At 40.4% G+C, this 21486-nt stretch overlaps 1 pseudogene; it reads right to left on the bottom strand.

The window, feature by feature from the left end:
- Window positions 1–8648: 8648 nt before the first annotated feature.
- Window positions 8649–12520, bottom strand: LOC103111348 (ornithine decarboxylase-like; annotated as a pseudogene).
- Between the last annotated feature and the right edge of the window lie 8966 nt (window positions 12521–21486).

The raw sequence follows: 21486 nt of genomic DNA, 5'->3' as shown, positions 1-21486 counted from the left end.
GGGATAAAGAATAAGAAAACTATCAGGGGAGGGGCTGGGATATGGAGTTCTGGTGGTGGGAATTGTGTGGAATTGTACCCCTCTTGTCCTATGGTCTTGTCAGTGTATTTTGTAAATAAAAATTATTAAAAAAAAAAAAATCCATGTCCCCTCCTGCTGGAGATGGGAGAGGAACTTCACGAGTAGTGAAACAGTACTGCAGGTGTCTCTTCCTCTCTGTCTTCCCCTTATCTTTCAATATATCCCCATCTCTATGCAAAATAAATAACATTAAAGATAATTATAATGTAGATGCCAAAGATGTTTCCAAAGCCAGTCTTACCTGCTAATGCCATAGTCACACATGTCAGAGTGATGCTCTGGTTCTCCCTTTTACTCCTCTCTCATGCTAATTAACAAATCCTTTTTTTTTTTTTTTTTCTATTTGGGTCATGTACAGGAAACAGTGATTCCTAAGGACTGTTAAAGCACTTTCAATGATTTCATACAAATACCTTTTTGCTATGTAGAAATAAGATCCCTTTACTTATATTTAATCTTAGGGTGCACTGAAATTTTCCCTTGATAGAACTCTAACCATACTTGGGAAGAGATGTAGGACATGGGATGGAAGGTGGGTAGTGGCCTAGTTTGATTTTCCCACTTGGGGAATTCCTGCTTATCTCTCTAATGATGCACCTTCACTTTGTGAATAATGTGATTAAGTACTTTTACCAGACACTTCACTGTCCTTATCATCTACAAGTCCTCAAGGAAAACAGAGGGAACTAATGGAATTCTAAAACCAAAATTAGCATAACTCTCAGAAAATGAAGAAAGCTCTCAGAAATACTTGAACTCCCACTGCCCAAAACACCATTAGCTTTCAAATACACAAGATTAATCAATCCCTTGCTAGACCCACCTGTTATCTTTCTATTCTGCAGTTAATGTTCCCCTTGGGAGAAGGAAGACAGATCTCTCTGCTCACCACAAACCTACTTCCTTTACTAGTGGCCCAGTGAGAGGACAAGTGGTGGTACACTGGGCTGAACACACATGTCACCATGTGGAAGAGATCCTTTCCAAACCCTCTGTCCCCACCTGCAGTAAGGATACTATACAAGTGGTGAAACAATACTGCACATATCTCTTTGTCTCTCTCCCTCTCTATCTTCTCCTCCCCTGTTAATTTCTCTCTGGCCTATAAGTAAAATACATAAGTAAATATTTTTTAAAAAATTGACCCAGTGGGGCCAGGCAGTGGCGCACCTGGTTAAGGATACACATTGCAATGCACAAGGACCCAGGTTCAAGCCCCTGGTCCCCGCCTGCAGGGGAAAAGCTTCACAAGTGGTGAAGGAGGCCTGCAGGTGTCTCTCTCTCTGTCTCTTTCCTTCTATCTCCCCCTCCCCTCTCAATTTCTTTCTGTCTCTATTCAATAATAAATAAATACAATTTTGTAAATAACAGCCCTTCAGTGCATGCTTCCCATCATGTAGACCTGCCACTCCTGGTAGTCAGCAGACAGATGTTTCTTTCCCTGCAAACTCTGTCCCTACCTTGTAGTGGTCAGGATTCAGTGTTGCTGTAAAATGCTTGAGGAACATTCCCTTGACTTTGCCACATACTCAACATTAGGGAAAAGTCCCCACCCTATGACTGACTATGCTCAGACACTCCTAGGTGGTTTATCAGGGACCACTGCAAGAAAGCTTGCATCAGCCCCAAGAGTGCCTATTGTGGCAGTCTGGGGAGGGCAGGGGGCTAGTGGAGAGAGCTACTGTATAGCTTCCTATGCAATGTTTTTTTCTCAATTGCATAGTCTTCCTCAAAAGGGACAATGATACTCCATGCAGGGTCAGGGTTCAGCTAAAAAACTAAATCTTGTTCGCCCATTACACTTGTGATAAGCAGGCCTGTGGGCATGAGTCTAAAGACACTCAGTGCCTCCACCTGCTGGTAATTCTGTCCAAGGTTTTGGAGGGCATTAAAGGTTGCTATAACATTTTAAGATATGAGTAACTAAAATTAGACCAGGATCATAAAAGCGACTCTCAAAAGAATGATGGAATGGACATGCAAGAATCTGTGAGTATTAATTGTAATTTGGTTGACAAAGGGGACTGCTGTTGATCAGAGTATGAAACTCTACTTTTATAGGAGTTGGGAGGTAGCACAGTGGTTAAGTGCATGTGGTACAAAGCACAAGGACTGGCATAAGGATCCTGTTTTGAGCCCCTGGCTCCCCACCTCCAGGGTAGTCGCTTCACAGGTGGTGAAGCAGGTCTGCAGGTGTCAAAAAAACCCACAAAAACTCTAATTTTACACAAAGCTGAAATTCTAATTTATTCTTTTTGTACAGTATGTATATAATAAAATTCAATAAAAGATCTGTTGTACATTTATTTGTATGAACTTAGGAATGCATAGTTATGAAAATGTATAAATAAGTGATAAAGTTTCTGACTATATATAGCTTTAAGACTCAACAGTATAGATCTATGTACCTAGTATAGACATATTTATATTAATTATTTTAAATGAAGTGGCTATACATTGAACCCAGAGCTTTCCATATGCCCCCTCCCACAGAACTGCATTCCATGCTTAGTTTTCTATTCTAGAGAAAGATGACAAAACCATGAAGCACCTGCTTCACCCATCATCTATCTGTGGATTTTTCCTTGGTGCTGTCATTGATGCTATGATTAAATACAGAGCTTCATTTATGGGAAGCATGTACATTACCAAAGCCAGCTTCAGGGTTCTAATTAGTCTCTTTAATCAAAGTAATCATCCTTTCCATTTTTCTCTGTATGTGAAAGATACCAGAGGGCAAAGACTTTGACACTATCCAACTTATTACCTTAAAGCTTCCTGTTAATCATAAAAAAATTGAAAAGACTACATAAGGCTTGTGTCCATGTGTATATTTGCCTTGTGACTGCCCTTGAGTTACAGAACCCCAGGAACAGAACTGTGGTTGTTTACATGGGTTTACCACTGGTTTCACTGAGGGAGAGTTTATACCATTGGAAACTACAGGGTATCTGAATAGGAGGGTGTTTTAAAAAGTAGTGCTCAAGCCCTCTATCCTCAGGATGCCTCAGGAGCAGTGAAGTAGTGCTGCAGGTGTCTCTTTTTCCTTCTTCCTCTTTCCACCTTCTCTTTTTCCTCTCGGTTTCTCCCTGTCTTTATCCAATACAATAAAAATAAATAAATAAATTGGTAGGATTTTTTAAAAGAGCCTACAGTAGAACTTTATCTTTTGCTAGGTAAGTTGAGGAAAGTCTAAATATGTGAAAGTTCATTCTAGATCAGAAGTTGTTAGTGGGGCCAGTTCTATTGTTGGGTACATTGCAGGTACATACACACACACACACACACACACACACACACACAATTAGGTGGTGATTTAGAAGTTCTTGAAATATAGTTTTATAATATAATTTATCAGTGTATTAAATAGAACAATATATAATGTGTTATGTGAATGAATCACAACAACATTTTAAAACAAGTACATGGTAAATCAATAGATGGAGTCATTTTTAATTTCTAGTATGTAGCTTGATCAACTATCTTTAATTAGGGCAGACACTCTTTTTCTGTAGGCATAAGTGACACCTAGTGGACAGAAAGTTAAAAACCATCCAGGTGATTTCTCATGAACATTATTTCATTATTTAAACTTTTTAGGAATCCAATACAAGTGTATATGTATTCTCATCCCAAGGCACTTGCATATTTTGTCATTTCATTGTTATTTTAGGAAATCAAGAATCAATTAAGAATATTGTTTGAAAAATAGAAGCAATCGAACTGTTTGTGAGACATGTGAGAACTATGGTGGTTATCTGGGAAGTTGGAGTGTGGGGATACAGAACTTTGGTGGTGGGTGTGGAAATATATACTGTAATCTTATAATCTCACAACAAATTATTAATAACATAAAATTTATTTTTAAAAAAGTAAGTCAAGCTTGAGGGGGGCAGGCAGTGGCACACTGGGTTAAGCGCACATAGTAGGAAGTGCAAGGACCCCTGCAAAGATCCCTGTTCAAATCTCCACCTCCCCACCTGCAGGGGGTCATTTCACAAGTAAAGTAGGTCTGCAGGTATCTATCTTTTTCTCACCCTCTCTATCTTCTCCCCTGTCAATTTCTCTCTGCCCTATCCAATTAAAAATAAATAGGAAAAAATGGTCTTTAAGAGCAGCAGGTTCATAATGCCAGCACAGAGCCCCAGTGATAACCCTGGAGGCAAAAAAAAAAAAAAAAAAAAAGGCAAACTCAGTTTCGGTGTTATTGGAACTAGGAGGTTGTTCACTTAGTGGGGTGTATATGCTACCATGTACAAGAAATGGGGTTTGAGTTAGCACCATATGGAAGCATCTGCTAGGTGTGCTTGTGGGGGGAGGAGGGTTGGAGGAGACTTTGAAAGCAGTGGAGCATTGCTGTGATATCTCTCCTTTTCTCTGTTTATCTTTTTCTCTCTGTGTCTCTTGCCCTCCAGAGGAAAGAAATATGATGCAAAGGAGATTTCTTACCATTTTATGACAGCATAGTATTCCACTGTGTGTGTAAATACATATACATATATATCACAACTTTCTTAGCCATTCATCTGTCACTGGGCATCTGGGTTGTTTCCAAGTTTGAGCTATTACAAAATCTCTGACAAATACATGGTGACTATTACTCCTCTTATTTGCTGATAAATTATTCCAACTAAGGATTAAGGAACCCCCCCCCAAAAAAGGATTTTTCCTAGGGTTCTAGAGTAAGCCAAGCCCTCTAGGAGGGTCGCCTAGATGATCAGGGAGAACACTGTCATACTTGGCCCCACTCATTGATCATTATCTTTACTGTCTTTTTCTTGGCAGGCACTGGTTAGGCTATGTCAACTGGCCAGCAAGAAAGGGCTGATGGTCCAGAACATAATAACTATATTCCTGACTTGCTGCTATGGGCCTAAGTGACACCTGTAGTCATTTCAGTTGGTTCTTCAGCATCCTTTTAGTACATGAAAAGCATTGAAAATTGTAAACAGTGATCATTATACAAATGCACTTCTACAGAAAATAACACACGAGTCATGATTAACAAGAGCAAAAGAGATAATCTATCAGTGCATTGACAGGGAAAAATAAACCTTTGCTTATGTTTCCAAGAGCTATTTTTATTTTTCAAAAATGACTTTACATGTCATTTTTATTCTATAAATCAAAATCAGAAATTACTTTTAGAAATGGCATAAAACCTGGAGAGTTCATATTGGATAAAGTTTCCATTGAGTGCTTTCTTTCTTTTTCTTTTTCCTTATTTATTTATTTATTTATTTATTTTTGCCTCCAGAATTATTTCTGGGGCTCAGGGCCTGCACTATGAACGCACTGCTCCTGGAGGCCATTTATTTCCCTTTCTGTTGCCCTTGTTTATCCTTGTTGTTGTTATTGCTGTTGTTGTTGTTGGGTAGGACAGGGAGAAATTGAGAGAGGAAGGGAAGACAGAGAGGGGGAGAGAAAGACACCTGCTTCACTGCTCATGAAGCGACCCCCCCCTCCCCAAGCAGGTGGGGAGCCGGGGGCTCGAACTGGGATCCTTAAGCTGGTCCATGCACTTTGCACCATGTGCGCTTAACCTGCTATGCTACTGCCTGGTCCCCTTGAGTGCTTTCTAATAAAAAACAAAACAAAAAAACACTGAATTAGGTTAGAACAATTGACAAGTGGAGAAAATATATACATCTTTTTTCCACCAAAATTATTGCTAGGATTCAGTCCTTGCAGAGCTCTACCATTCCTGGCTTGGTGTGCTTCCCTCCCCAACTCTCTGCTTTTTCTTTCTTTGTGATAGAAGGTGAAAGACAGAGAGAGACATAGAGGTAGGAAAAAAGAGAGATAGGGTAAGAGAAAAAGGGGGCTGGGTGGTGTCACACCTGGTTCATCGCACGTTACAATGCATAAGGACCCAGATTTGAGTCCCTGGTCCCCACCTGTGTGGGGAAGCTTGAGTAGTGAAGCGGGACTGCAGGTGTCTCTCTTCCTCTCTGTCTCTCCCTTCATCTGAACTTCTGGCTGTTTCTATTCAATACATAAAGATTTTAAAAAACCTTTTTTTTTAAAAAAAAAAAAGGAACTCCCCTCTGCAGGTGGCATTGAGATTAGTGTATTTAAGTCATTAATGAAAAAAATTGCTGTTTTTGTTTTGTAGAAAGTAACCCAGCAGTTCACTAGAGCAGTCAGTGGTTAAGGTGAAAGAAAGACAAGAGAATTTTTTAAAATGGTACACCGAGGACTTCCAACGTATGGGATTCCACTTCTCCTAGCAAGCTTTCCCCCACCCCCTTACAATCTAAGATAGAGACAGAGAGGGAGGGGAAGAGAGAGATACAGAAGGAAAGAGGGGGAGAAACATTACATCAGTTGTTGTTTGTGATGCTCTTAAGTCGTGACAGGTGCACAAATCTGAGTTCTCCTGTATGTCAAAGTGTGCACTTTTTTTTTTTTACTGAGCCGATCCCGGGTGCAAGCCCCACAGCTCAGGGAAGCACCGAGTGGGTGCTGGCTCGGTTAAGTTTTTTTCTTAATCTTTATTTATTGGTTAAAGACAGCCAGAAATCAAGAGGGAAGGGGGAGATAGAGAGTAGTGAAATAGTGTTGCTATATCTCTTTTTCTCTTCCTTCTCAATTTCTATCTCTCTCCTAATATAAAACTACTTTAAAAAAAAAGTCAAAAAGACTGTCAATTCATATGAGGAGCACTATAATGTGTGCACTTAACCAGGTGGTGCACCATCACCTGGCTCCTCATATTGACAGTCTTTTTTACGTTTTTTAAAGTAGTTTTTTGTTTGTTTGTTTTAATTTTCTATATTTATTTATTTTCCCTTTTGTTGCCCTTATTGTTTTGCATTGTTGTTGTAGTTATTATTGTTGTTATTGATGCCGTTGTTGTAAGATAGGACAGAGAGAAATGGAAAGAGGAGGGGGAAGACAGAGAGGGGGAGAGAAAGATAAGACACCTGCAGACCTGCTTCACCACCTGTGAAGCGACTCCCCTGCAGGTGGGAAGCCAGGGGCTCGAACCAGGACCCTTAGGCCGGTCCTTGCACTTTTTGACACATGCGCTTAACCTGCTGTTCTACCGCCCGGCTCCCTAAAGTGGTTTTATATTAGGAGAGAGACTGATAGAAATTGAGAAGGAAGAGTAAAAGAGATATAGCAACACTATTTCACTACTCCTAAAATTTCCCTCTTCAACTGTAACTGGGGGACTGGAACCCCGACCTTTGTGTACTGTTAGAGCTCTGGTGTGCCACCACCTGGCCCCTGGCTTTTTTTTTTTTTGTAACAGGATTTACAAAAAAGTGTTCCTCCTGCCAATGGGGAGCCAGGAGCTTGAACTGGGATCCTTGAGTGGGTTCTCGTGCTTCATACTATGTGTACTAAAGCCATCACCCAGCCCCCTTTTTGTTTTAGTTTTCAACTGACTTTTTTTTTTTTTTTTTGGCAGTCAACTATCAAGAGAAAGTCTATGAAATAAGGGAGTGGGAAAGAGTATTGGCCAAAAAGACTGAAGGGGTCCAGGGACAGAAATAAGAACCCTGGAAAATAGATTCTGTTGCTTCCATGTTTGGTTGAGTACTTTGTTGAGAAAAGGGGATATTTCAAACTTTCTTATTTTCTCTTTTGCTTATTTCAGTTGTTTTTTTTTATATATATATATAAAAACGGAAAGTCTAGATTGTGTGATGCAGTTGTGTGATTTCACCAGCTCAATGAAGCTAGTGATGGGAAACAGAAAGGTTTTAGTACTATGCTAATTTCGCACTCTTTGCATTTGTATTACTTCAGTGAGAGATTAAAAAAGCATTGAGACTCAGAGATAAAGGGATGATATTAAAGAACAAAGAAATGGATTTCAAATTTATTCCCTAGAGTCTTATATCGTTCTCTAGTTAGAAAATAGTTGTACAGGGATTGGGTAGTGGCACACCGGGTTAAGCTTACATAGTACAAAGTGCAAGGATCCTGGTTCAAGCCCCTGGTTTCCCACCTGTAGGGTGGTCACTTCACAGGCAGTGAAGCAAGTCTGCAAGTGTCCACCTTTCTCTTCCCCTCTCTGTTTTCCCCACCTCTCTCCATTTCTCTCTATCCTATCTAACAGCAGCAGCAGCAACAACAACAACAATGGAAAAAAGATGGCTGCCTGGAGCAGTAGATTTGTAGTGCAGGCACCAAGCCCCAGCAATAACCCTAGAGGCAAAAAAAAAAAAAAAAAAAAAAGTTGTAACCTTTTCAAAGCTAGATTATCTCAAGGCTTTGTGTTCACAATCAGAATGGGAGTGTGTTCAGTTATTAAGAGCTTGAAGTGAATTTATGAGATGAAAGGGAGGTATTTTATAGCATAAACACAGAAGATCTTACACTTTTGTCCTTACAAAATTATAGTGTAGACTCTGCCAGTACTCTATACTGCAGTGTTCATATGCATCTGGGATGAAGCTGACTTTGTTGCATTCATGAGGGACAGCTGAGTTTCCTGTCACATTATTATTTGTGCGATTTGAAGTAAGAGAACTCACAACTTAACTCTTCTTGTTTCCCATTCTCTGATCAGTGGAGTCAGACCACTACACCTGTGGGAGAATTTGCTCATTCATTCAACAAATATTTAGCTCTGGGAAAGCACACAAATTATAGAAAAAAGATTTTTTGACAATGATGTTAACTGCAAGTATGAAAGCTGATGCAATATACTATCTGCCTGGCTCAGCTATGATACTCACTCTCAAATCTGATAGAAAATACTCATCCAAAACCTGGTGGCTTAAAAGAGAGTTAACATACAAAGCCAAACAAATTGACTTCCTTGGACTGACGACCCCACCAATGTGTCCTGGAGCTCTTCTTTCCCAAAGCCCCACCCTACTAGGGAAAGAGAGAGGCAGACTGGGAGTATGGATCGACCAGTCAACGCCCATGTTTTGCAGGAAAGCAATTACAGAAGCCAGACTTTCCACCTTCTGCAAGCCACAACGACCCTGGGTCCATACTCCCAGAGGGATAGAGAATGGGAAAGCTATCAGGGGAGGGGATGGGATATGGAGATCAGGTGGTGGGAATTGTGTGGAGTTGTGCCACTCCTATCCTATAGTTTTGTTAATGTCTCCTTTCTTAAATTAAAAAGAAAAAAAGAAAATACTTGTCCAAGACTGGGTTGATGACATTGGTGCTCTTTTCAACTTTAAGCTTTATATCCTCAGATCCAGAAAAGCCACCACCATCCAGAAAAGCCATCACCAATATCAAGTAGATCCATGTTGAAGCCAACCTGAGCCCCCAAGTCAAAGATATAATAGGCATCAGAGATGGTCTGCACAAAGGTCTCAGAATCAGTATAGCCATTTCCTACGTGGAATGTGACACCAGTGTCATCAATATTTAGTTCTTTCATCCATTCCAAAAGCAGCCAGTTTTGAGTGTGGCACCAAAATTAATACTAAAGCAATAGACTGCTTTGGAATCATGTGTAGCAATCAACAAAAACAGCTTTGCCTTTGGATGTGTCCAACTTTCATCATCTCGACTTCATTATCAAAAGTCATAATCTGAACTCCATTATTGGCAGCATATTTTATCAGATACATTTGTTTACAAGGATTTGCATAGATAATTCTCTCAAGAGGCACCCCAAGACTGTACCATTTGTATTCCAGTCTTTCTGGCACAGTCAAATCCTTCCCCTACAGCAGGGTCTTCACCATGGTTCTGCTATGATTGCATTTGACAGCATAAAAAGGGTGACCTCAGGAAGAGTTTTTAATCAACTCAGATGTTTCTTTTTTAAAAATATTTATTTATTTATTTCCTTTTGTTGCCCTTGTTGTTTTATTGTTGTAGCTATTATTGTTGTTGATGTCGTCATTGTTTGGATAGGACAGAGAGAAATGGAGAGAGGAGGTGAAGACAGAGGGGGGAGAGAAAGATAGACACCTGCGGACCTGCTTCACTGCTTGTGAAGCGACTCCCCTGCAGGTGGGGAGCCTGGGACTAGGACCAGGATCCTTAGGCCGGTCCTTGCGCTTTGCGCCACCTACGCATAACCCGCTGTGCTACAGCCCGACTCCCCATCTCAGATGTTTCTTTAGAATGTCTCTCAGGTCTGCAACATAGAAGGCATCCTCATCATCAAAAGAAGAGACTTCATTAATCTTTTGATCCAGACAGAGTTTTTGTGTCATCACTCCAGTAGGAAACCTCCATCTGTCCACTCTTCCCCTCCTTTCCTTCTGATAATCACTGTCACCTAATTTTAAATCTTGATACCAAGTTCTGTCCCAGTTTTTTATATGTTTTTTTTTTTTTTTGAGGGGGAGGCTCATATAGCCTTTTAAATATATATATTTTATTTTAATTACTCATATTTTTTTAATGTTAATGCTTTCTTTTTTTTTAATTGAGGGGTTAGTACTTTATAGTACAATCATTGACATATGCATACAATTTCATTATATAATGGGCTCCCAGAGTTTTCTTTCTACTCACCCTCCCCCCCTCCCCAGAATTCTTTACATTGGTGCAATATTTATTTATTATCTATTCAATAGAGACAGAGATAAATCAAGAGAGAATGAAGAAAGCGATAAGAGACAGAGAGAGAACTGCAGTATTGCTTCTCTACTTGGGAAGATTTCCCCCTGTAGGTGGGACTGGAGGAGGGGTCTTGAATCCAGGTCCTTGAGCTGTGTTACAAGTATGCTCAACTGGGTCCTCTTCTACTCCACCCCTAAGCATTTTTTTCAAGGATTATTTTAGAGGAGAAATAGAGGTGGAAAAGAAAGATGGCATAACAGAACTTTACTGTTAGTATCAATCAGTTGTTGAAACAAATAGTTCATCAGCATGACAGAAGTAGCTCTGCCATGAATCAAAATTTCATATTCAGGGCTGGGGAGACAGTATAGTGATTATGTAAAAGGATTTTCAAACTTTAGGCTCCAAAGACCCCAAGTTCAATCCTCAGAACTGAACAGTGCTCTGGAAAATAAAATAAAATAAAATAAAATAAAATAAAATAAAATAAAAATACGCAAGGACCAGCATAAGGATCCCGGTTTGAGCCCCTGGCTTCCCACCTGCAGGGGAGTCACTTCACAGGCAGTGAAGCAGGTCTGCAGGTGTCTATCTTTCTCTCCCCCTCTCTGTCTTCCCCTCCTCTCTCCATTTCTCTCTGTCCTATCCAACAATGACGACATCAACAACAATAATAACTACAACAATAAAACAACAAGGGCAACAAAAGGGAATAAATAAATATTTAAAAATATTTAGTAAATAAATAAATAAATATAAACAAATATAACATATGCAAGTGCAAAATAGGCAAACCTTTGAGTTTTTCTGCAAGCAAGTTACTCAACTACGTATTTACTGAAGTTACCTTTCATACAGTCCTGTGTCACTTAATGACAGGAATACAGTCTAAGAAATATATCAGTAAGAGGGTTTGTTGCCACATGAACATCAGTGTAACTACACAAACTCTAATGTTTTTTTTTAAATTTTTTATTTAAGAAAGGATTAGTGAACAAAAGCATAAGGTAGGAGGGGTACAACTCCACACAATTCCCACCACCCAATCCCCATAACCCACCCCCTCCCATGGTAGCTTTCCCATTCTCTATCCCTCTGGGAGCATGACCCAGGGTTGTTGAGGGTTGCAGAAGGTAGAAGGTCTGTCTTCTGTAATTGCTTCCCCGCTGAACATGGGCGTTGACTGGTCGGTCCATACCCCCGGTCTGCCTCTCTCTTTCCCTAGTAGGGTGTGTCTCTGGGGAAGCTGAGCTCCAGGACACATTGGTGGGGTCTTCAATCCAGGGAAGCCTAGCCAGCATCCTAGTGGCATCTGGAACCGTTGCCGACGATGCGATCAGAGCACTCGCTGTCAGCGACTTCTCAGTCCGCCATCTTCCTCCTTCTCCCACAAACTCTAATGGTTTAGTGTTCTACACAACTCGTCACCACCATATATGCAGCATATAATTGTCTAAATTTTTGTTATGCAGTGAATGTTTATATTGCATGGAAAAATACTTCACAATTAATATATGGAAAGACTAGTACTTAGCCCTGAGGAACTAATCACAATATTCTCAACTGTTTGAAAATAATTTTTTAACAATTCTTTCCTGAGATTAAGTAAGATAAAATGCTAGGTTTGTGGGGCTGGGTGATAGTGTACCCAGCTGAGCAGACATGTTACTATGTACAAGGACAAAGGTTTGAGACCTTGTGCCCCACCACCTCTTTCTCTCTCTCTATCTGTCCCCTCTCAAATTCTCTCAGTGTTGCAAATAGTGTGTGTGTGTGTGTGTGTGTGTGTGTGTGTGTGTATGTTATTTATCTCACTTTCTTTCCTTTTATAGCATATTGTGTCACTGATCATCAAAATGGCTTGAAAAGAGATGATTACCTGATCTTGGAAAATGGCAAGTCTGTTGCTCACTGGATAACAACAGAACTGATTTCTCATTGTCCTTGCTGGATTCAGCTTTGTTTCTGAGGGAGCTCGTTACTGAAAGGAAAAATGTGGCACCTTAAAGACAGTGCACTCTGGGAGAGAAGAGTCAGGAAAATTAGAAGACTACTGGGTGGATTCCACATTTTCTCTCTTTCTTTTCACATGAGTAGCATGCACCTTCATTTTATATCAGATTAAACTACTGTGAATTTGGGAGCCTGGCAGTAGCACAGTGAGTTAAATGCACGTGGTGCAAAGCGCAAGGACTGGCATAAGGATCCCGGTTCGAGCCCCCGGCTCCTCAGCTGCAGGGTCTTTGCTTCACAGGTGGTGAAGCAGGTCTGCAGGTGTCTTTCTCTTCCCCTCTCTGTCTTCCCCTCCTCTCTCCTTTTTTCTCTGTCCTATCCAACAATGATGACAGCAATGACAACAACAATAATACAACAGCAGCATCGATAGACAAGGGCAACAAAAGGGAAAAAATAGCCCCCAGGAGCAGTAGATTCTTCACACAAGCACTGAGCCCCAGCAATAACCCTGGAGGGCAAAAAAAAAAAACTACTGTGAATTTTCTTTCTTTTTCTGGAGGGTAGGGGGAGGGGGGTGGTGCTTCTTAAAACCAGGTTTGAATCTTGAGTAATTTTCCTCCCCCCTTTTTTATTGGGGGGACTAATGGTTTGCGATAAATATGGTCCTTAGTACATGTGTACAATTTTTCTGTTTTCTGCAGAACACTTTCACCTTCAACCTAGGTCTTCTTCCACCATCATACACCAGAATATGAAAGTCCCCTACAACCCCCAGAGTCCTTTACTTTGGTGCAACCCACCATACACAGTCCAGGTTTTATATTGTGTTTCCTCCTCTTGTTTTTTTTTTTCTTTCTTTTTTTATTCCATTTTTGTTGCCCATGTTGTTTTATTGTTGTAGTTATTATTCTTTTTTTTTCACTTTTCTTTTTCTTTTTTTTTTTTTTTTACATGCATAACATTCCCCAGATTCCCATTTAACAATACAACCCCCACTATTTCATTCATCATTTTTCATGGACATGTATTCTCCAACCCACCCACCCACCCACCCCAGAGTCTTTTACTTTGGTGTAATACTCCAATTCCATTTCAGGTTCGACTTGTGTTTTCTTTTCTAATCTTGTTTTTCAACTTCGGCCTGAGAGTGAGATCATCCCGTATTCATCCTTCTGTTTCTGACTTATTTCACTCAACATGATTTTTTCAAGGTCCATCCAAGATCGGCTGAAAACGGTGAAGTCACCATTTTTTACAGCTGAGTAGTATTCCATTGTGTATATATACCACAACTTGCTCAGCCACTCGTCTGTTGTCGGACACCTGGGTTGCTTCCAGGTTTTGGCTATTACAAATTGTGCTGCCAAGAACATATGTGTACACAGATCTTTTTGGATGGATGTGTTGGGTTCCTTAGGATATATCCCCAGGAGGGGAATTGCAGGGTCATAGGGTAGGTCCATTTCTAGCCTTCTGAGAGTTCTCCAGACTGTTCTCCACAGAGGTTGGACCAATTGACATTCCCACCAGCAGTGCAGGAGGGTTCCTTTGACCCCACACCCTCTCCAGCATTTGCTGCTGTTACCTTTTCTGATGTATGACATTCTCACAGGAGTGAAGTGATATCTCATTGTTGTCTTGATTTGCATTTCTCTGACAATCAGAGACTTGGAGCATTTTTTCATGTGTTTCTCGGCCTTTTGGATCTCTTCTGTGGTGAATATTCTGTCCAAGTCCTCCCCCCATTTTTGGATGGGGTTATTTGTTGTCTTGTTGTTGAGTCTGGCAAGCTCTTTATATATGTTGGTTATTAAACTCTTATCTGATGTATGGCATGTAAAGATCTTCTCCCATTCTGTGAGGGGTCTCTTGATTTGGGTAGTGGTTTCTTTTGCTATGAAGAAGCTTTTTAATTTGATGTAGTCCCATAGGTTTATACTTGCCTTAGTCTTCCTTGTAATTGGATTCGTTTCATTGAAAATGTCTTTAAAATTTATGCGGAAAAAGTTCTTCCAATATTTTCCTCTAAGTATCTGATAGTTTCTGGTCTAACATCCAAGTCGTTGATCCACTTGGAATTTACTTTTGTATTTGGTGAAATACAGTGATTCAGTTTCATTCTTCTGCATGTTTCAACCCATTGTTTCCAACACCATTTGTTGAAGAGACTCTGCTTCCCCCATATAATAGTCTGGGCCCCTTTGTCAAAGATTAGATGTCCATACGTGTGGGGCCTCATTTCTGGGCTCTCAATTCTATTCCACTGGTCAGTGTGTCTGTTCATGTTCCAGTACCAAGCAGTTTTGATGACAATGGCCCTATAATACAGTTTGAGATCTGGCAGTGTGATGCCTCCGGTTCTGTTCTTTTTTCTCAAGATTGTTTTGGCAATTCTAGGTCTTTTCTGGTTCCAGATAAACATTTGTAGCATTTTTTCTATTCTCCTAAAAAATGTGCTTGGGATCTTGATGGGGATAGCATTAAATTTGTAGATGGCTCTGGGTAATATATTCATTTTGATGATGTTAATTCTTCCAACCCATGAACGTGGAATATCTTTCCACTTCTTTGTGTCTTTTTCAATTTCTTTGAGTAGTGACTCATAATTTTCAGTATACAAGTCTTTCACTTCTTTGGTTAGGTTTACTCCTAGATATTTTATAGTTTTTGTTGCTATAGAAAAAGGAACTGATTTCTGGATTTCAATTTCTTCTAACTTAGTGTTTGCATAGAGGAATGCCACTGACTTTTGAATGTTAATTTTATAGCCTGACACATGACTGTATTGCCTGATGATTTCCAAAAGCTTCTTGCTGGATTCCTTAGGTTTTTCCATGTATACTATCATGTCATCTGCAAATAAGGAGAGTTTGACTTCTTCTCTTCCAATCTGTATGCCTTTAATTTCTTGCTCCTGCCTGATTGCTATGGCAAGAACTTCCAACACTATGTTGAATAGTAATGGTGATAGTGGGCAGCCCTGTCTAGTACCTGATCTGAGGGGAAATGCTTCCAGTTTTTCACCATTGAGTATGATGTTGGCTGTAGGTTTGCTATATATAGACTCCACTATCTTCAGGAATTTTCCATCTATTCCTATTTTTTTGTAGTGTTTTGATCATAAAGGGATGTTGTATTTTGTCAAAGGCTTTCTCTGCATCTATTGATATGACCATGTGGTTTTTGGTCTTGCTTTTGTTGATGTGGTGGATCACATTGATTGATTTACGTATATTAAACCAACCTTGCATGCCTGGGATAAACCCCACTTGGTCATGATGAACAATTTTTTTGATATACTGCTGTATCCGGTTGGCTAGAATTTTGTTCAATATTTTCGCATCTATGTTCATCAGAGATATTGGTCTGTAGTTTTCTTTTTTGGTTGTGTCCCTGTCTGCTTTTGGTATCAGGGTGATGCTGGCTTCATAGAAGCTGGCAGGGAGTATTCCAGTGTCTTCAATCTTCTGGAAGACTTTTAAAAGTAGAGGTATTAGTTCTTCTTTGAAAGTTTTGTAGAATTCATTTGTAAAACCATCTGGTCCAGGACTTTTATTTTTGGGAAGATTTTTGATAACTGTTTCAATTTCATTAGCTGTGATGGGCCTGTTCATGTTATCCACTTCCTCTTTACTTAGTTTTGGAAGTTGGTAGGTATCTAGGAAATCATTCATTTCTTCCAGGTTCTCTAGCTTGGTGGCATATAGTTGTTCATAGAAGCCTCGCATGATATGTTGAATTTCTGCAGTGTCTGTTGTGATTTCTCCTCTTTCATTTACTATCCGATTTATTTGGGTCTTCTCCCTTTTTTGTTTTTGTGAGTCTGGCTAAAGGTTTGTCGATTTTATTTACTCTTTCGAAGAACCAACATTTACTTTCATTGATCTTTTGTATGGTTTTCCTATTCTCAATGTTATTTATTTCTGCCCTAACTTTAGTAATTTCTGTCCTTCTGGTTGCTTTAGGATTCCTTTGTTGTTCTTCTTCTAGGTCTTTAAGATGTGCAATCAGGCTGTTTATTTGTGCCTTTTCTTGTTTCCTAATGTGTGCTTATATAGCTATGAACTTCCCTCTTAGGACTGCTTTAGCTGTGTCCCAAATATTTTGATAGCTTGTGTCTTCATTTTCATTGAACTCTCAAAACATTTTGATTTCTTCCTTGATTTCCTCTTTGACCCAGAAGTTGTTAAGAAGTGTACTGTTGAGCTTCCACATTTTGGCACTGTTACTAATCTTTTGTTGATTGTTAAGTGTTAGTTTAATTCCACTGTGGTCTGAGAAGATGCTTGGGATGACTTCAGTGCTCTTGAATAGGCTGATGCTGTCTTTGTGGCCTAACATATGGTCTATCCTTGAGAATGATCCATGTGGATTTGAGTAAAATGTGTATTCCAGTTTTTTGGGATGAATGACTCTGAAAATGTCCAATAGTTCTAGTTTATCTATCTCTTCATTTAGCTCCCTTATGTCTTTACTGATTTTCTTCCTGGATGATCTGTCAAGTTGAGATAGTGGGGTGTTGAAGTCCCCTACTATGATTGTGTTACTGTTAATATATTGCTGTAGCTCTTTCAGTAGAAGTTTGATGTATTTAGATGGCTTCTCATTGGGTGCATAGATATTAATAATTGTTAAGTCCTCTTGATTGACTGATCCTCTGAGCATTAAGTAGTGTCCATTGCTATCTTTTTTAATCTTATCTATTTTCAAGTCTATCATGTCAGATATGAGAATAGCTGTTCCTGCCTTTTTTTGTGGGCCATTGGCTTGAATGATAGTTTTCCATCCTTTCACTTTAAGTCTGTGTTTGTCTTGTTGCGTTAGGTGAGTTTCCTGTAGACAACATATTGTTGGGTTGTGTTTTCTGATCCATCTTCCTACTCTGTGTCTTTTAATAGGTGAATTCAGGCCATTCACATTTATTGATATCAAAGATTGAAGATATTTTAACGCCATTCTTGTAGAGTTTTAGAGTGTTTTGATATATGTCCTATTTGTGGTGGTCTGGTTGTTTATAGGAGACCTTTCAGAACTTCTTTCAGGGCAGGCTTGGTGATGGTTGCTTCCTTCAACTGTTGCTTGTCTGAGAAGGTTTTGATGCTTCCATCTAGTCTGAATGACAATCTAGCAGGATATAGTATTCTTGGCTGAAAGCCTTTCTCATTGAGCACTCGATAGATATCTTGCCATTCTCTTCTGGCCTGTAGTGTTTGTATGGAGAAGTCTGCTGCTAATCTTATGGGTTTTCCTTTGTAGGTGACTCTTTGTTTTTCTCTTGCAGCCTTGAGGATCCTTTCTTTATCCTTATTCCTTTCCAATCTAAGTATGACATGTCTTGGTGTCTTTAGGTCTGGGTTAATTCTGTTTGGGACCCTCTGGGCTTCTTGAATCTTTATGTCTTTGGTGTTGTCTAGACTAGAGAAATTTTCAGCTATTATGGCCTGGAGAACGCTTTCTTCCTCCCCTTCTCTTTCTTCCTCTGGTAAGCCAATAATGCGTATATTGTTTCTTTTGAAGTCATCCCATAGGACTCTGTTGTTGTTTTCAGCATCTCTTAATCTCTTTTTGAGATCTCTTACTTCTTTTTTAGTTGTCTCTAATTCATCCTCAATCTTGCTAATTCTGTCTTCAGCCTCATTGATTCTATTCTCTCTGCCCTCTACTGCTTTCTGGAGTTCATCTATTTTGTTGCCCTGCTCTGATACTGTTTTAGCTTGTTCAGCTAGTTGCCTTCTTAGCTCAGCGATTTCAGCTTTCAGCTCTCTAATAACCATGAGATTATTAGAATTTTCTTCCATATTCTCATTTGTTGTTCCTGCATTTCTGATTACAATTTTTTCAAATTCTTTACTCACTCCTGTTATTATTTCCTTGGCTAATGTTTGGATGTTGAACTTGTTGTTTTGTGCTTCACCCTCTGGAGGACTTTTAGCTGAACTCTTGTCCTGGTTCGAGTCTCCAATATTTTTTCTTGTTGTTTTAACCATTTTATATAAGTTAACAGTTTTTTCAATCCCTGAGTTGGAGTTCAGTGGTGTAAAAGCCTTTTTTTTTCCCCCTGTAGGCTATGGGAGCCTGAGGGCTTTTAAACTATCAATAGGCTTCTTAGCTTAATCACTGACTCCTGACCAAGAGATAAAGCAGGGTGTGGCAGAGATAATCCAGTGGTTATGCAAAGAGACTTTCACAGCCCCTCAGCTATGCCACGGAGGTATAGGTCTTCTCCTGAGTTTCCCGGTTACATCTCTGTACCCTGGTGTCCCTCCCTGTTGCTGCTCCAGATTCTGAGGGTAGTAGCAATGGAGACTCAGAGTTGCACTTGGTGAGTCTCTGGGGAGTCCTTTCCTCCCTTCAGCTGTCCCCTTGTTGGTGGAGCAGACTGGAGGTGGTGTCTCCACTGACAAACTGTTGAACTGTTAGCAGTCACTTAATCTCTCCTTAGGCCCCTCTCTCCTCTCTGTCACCAGCCACACGTGTTTGTACTCACTGGTGATTTACTGGGTTTCTGTGGTCATTCTAGTCCTGTCTTGTTTCGGTCCGGGTGGTCTCCTTTGGTATTCCTAGTTGATCCGGGAGAGGAGAGGAGAGGAGAGGAGAGAAAGTGATCTGCTGCTCGTAGCTCCGCCTCCGGAAGTCGAATCCTCTTGTTTTTTTTTTTCTCAACTTCTGTCCATGAGTGAGATCACCCCATATCTATCCTTCTCTTTCTGACTGATCTCACTTATTCCTTCAAGCTCCAAGATGAGGTGAAGAAGGTGAATTTATCATTCTTAATAACTGAGTAGTGATATTTCCAGAGGCAGGGATACAGAGTAACAGCAGCTGTGTCTCTCTCCTCTCCCTGGTCAACTAAGAATAATAAAGAAGATCACCAGAGAATTCAACAAGACTCAGAATATTTTGAGAATCCACCAAGTCACGGGTGAGTGCAAACACGTGTGGTTCGTGGACATTACTTCATGCTTAGAGGATCAGTCAGTCAAGAGGTCTTAGCATTTATTAACATCTAGACACCCAGTAAGAGGCCATCTAAAGGCAGAAAATATCTACTGAAAGGGCTACAACAATAAATTAACAGCAGCACAGTAATAGTAGGGTATTTCAACACCCCTTGGATGTTAAACCAGAAACTATCAAATACTAAGAAGTAAATATTGGAAGAACTCTTTTCCATCTAAATTTTAAAGGCATCTTCAATAAAATGAATCCAATTACAAAAAGAAAAAAAAATAGTTGAACAGTAAACACAAAGCAGAATTTGGGACTGGGTCCGGTGTATTGCACCAAAGTAAAAGACTCTGGCTTCAGGTCCTGGAACATGATGTCAGAGAAAGACCTAGAGGGGGGTTGAATTGTTATGTGGAAAACTGAGAAATATGAATAGGAGTAGATGGCATAAAGGTTATACAAAGAGATTCTTATTCCTGAGTCTCCAAAGTCTCAGGTTCATGATGAATCACCTTCTTCACCCCATCTTGGATGGAGTTTGAAGATACCATGTTAAATGAGATAAGTCAGAAACAAAAGGATGAATATGGGATGATCTCACTCATAAGCAGAAGTTGAAAAACCATATCAGAAGGGAAATCTTAGAGCAGAACTTGGACTAGAGTTGGTATATTGCACCAAAGTAAAAGACTCTGGGGTGGGAGGGGGAGGGTTCAGGTCCTGAAACATGGTGGCAGAGGAGGACCTAGTGGGGGTTGTATTGTTATATGGAAATGTTACTTTACGCATGTACAAACTATTGCATTTTACTATTGACTGTAAACCATTAATCCCCCAATAAAGGAATAAAAAGAAAGAAAGAAAGAAAGAAAGAAAGAAAGAAAGAAAGAAAGAAAGAAAGGAAGAAAGAGGCTGGGGGTATGTATCGACCTGCCAACTCCTACATCCAGCAGAGAAGCAATTACAGAAGCCAGAACTCCCATCTTCTGTACCCCAAAAACAACCTTGATCCATACTCCCAGTGGAGGAAAAGTGATAGGCAGAAGAAGATAAGAGGGCTCTGAACTCCAGCTTCATCAGCACCCAGAGAGAGAAGGAAAAGGAGAGAGACATATGGAAAGTTGTATAATCAACACTATAATGTGTGTGCAAGAAACTTCAAGAAAAAAAATCTGTGCACTGAGGCTTTAAAGGGACACAAGAAATACAGTTATCAGAACTTTGCAGAACTTGGAACCCTGGTAACCAGGCACCCACATTCCACAAACAGCAACCTCCCCAGGTCACTTTCCAGGTGACTGGAAGGTAACAACATGTTTTGCTGTGTGCCCAGACGTGTTGGCTCTGGCCATAAGAAATGCCTAGTGGCAGCAATATTGAGTGTGTGTCAGACATGGATGAGAAGTCACGTGCAGTGCCCCTGGCCAGGTTCTAAAAGACACAGAAGGATCTTACCAGAGAGACTTGAGGATCCAACTGATTGGGAGGTAGACTCCAACTTTCCTAGTGAGGACCAAGTGAACCCCACCAGGAAGGTCGGGAAGTGCAGAGTGACTGTGACTATACTTATGACCAAGGCCACCCCCCAGGGTGAAACCCAGCCCAGGGGTGGGCTGCATGTGGACACTTACTCTAATGCGCTGCGGGACAGAGTCATAACCCAAAGGATCACGATGGACAAGCAGGACTCCGAGGAGTCTGAGTCAAATGCCGAGAGTGGGAAATGCTGGGGTTTGCCAGCAGCATCACCACCACCATCTCCAGCAGTAGCACCAGCAGCGGGTACACAGTCTGAGTCTGTATTGGTCTTCCTGGAGGAGGACACTTACTACAATAAGTTGGACAGAGTCACAACCCGAAGGACCATACTGTACAAGCTGGACTCCCAGGAGTCTAAGTCAGTTGCCCAGAGTCAGAAACGCCCAGGTGTGTCAGAGGAGGTGGAAGAGGACGGTCCTGCAGCAGCTTGGGGAAACTCTGTCATCAGCACCAGCAGCAGCT

The sequence above is a fragment of the Erinaceus europaeus genome, chromosome 12, assembly GCF_950295315.1.
Source record: "Erinaceus europaeus chromosome 12, mEriEur2.1, whole genome shotgun sequence".
NCBI classification, from domain to species: domain Eukaryota; kingdom Metazoa; phylum Chordata; class Mammalia; order Eulipotyphla; family Erinaceidae; genus Erinaceus; species Erinaceus europaeus.
The sequence above is the reverse complement of the archived record's forward strand: the minus strand, read 5'-3'. Positions and strand labels throughout refer to the sequence as shown.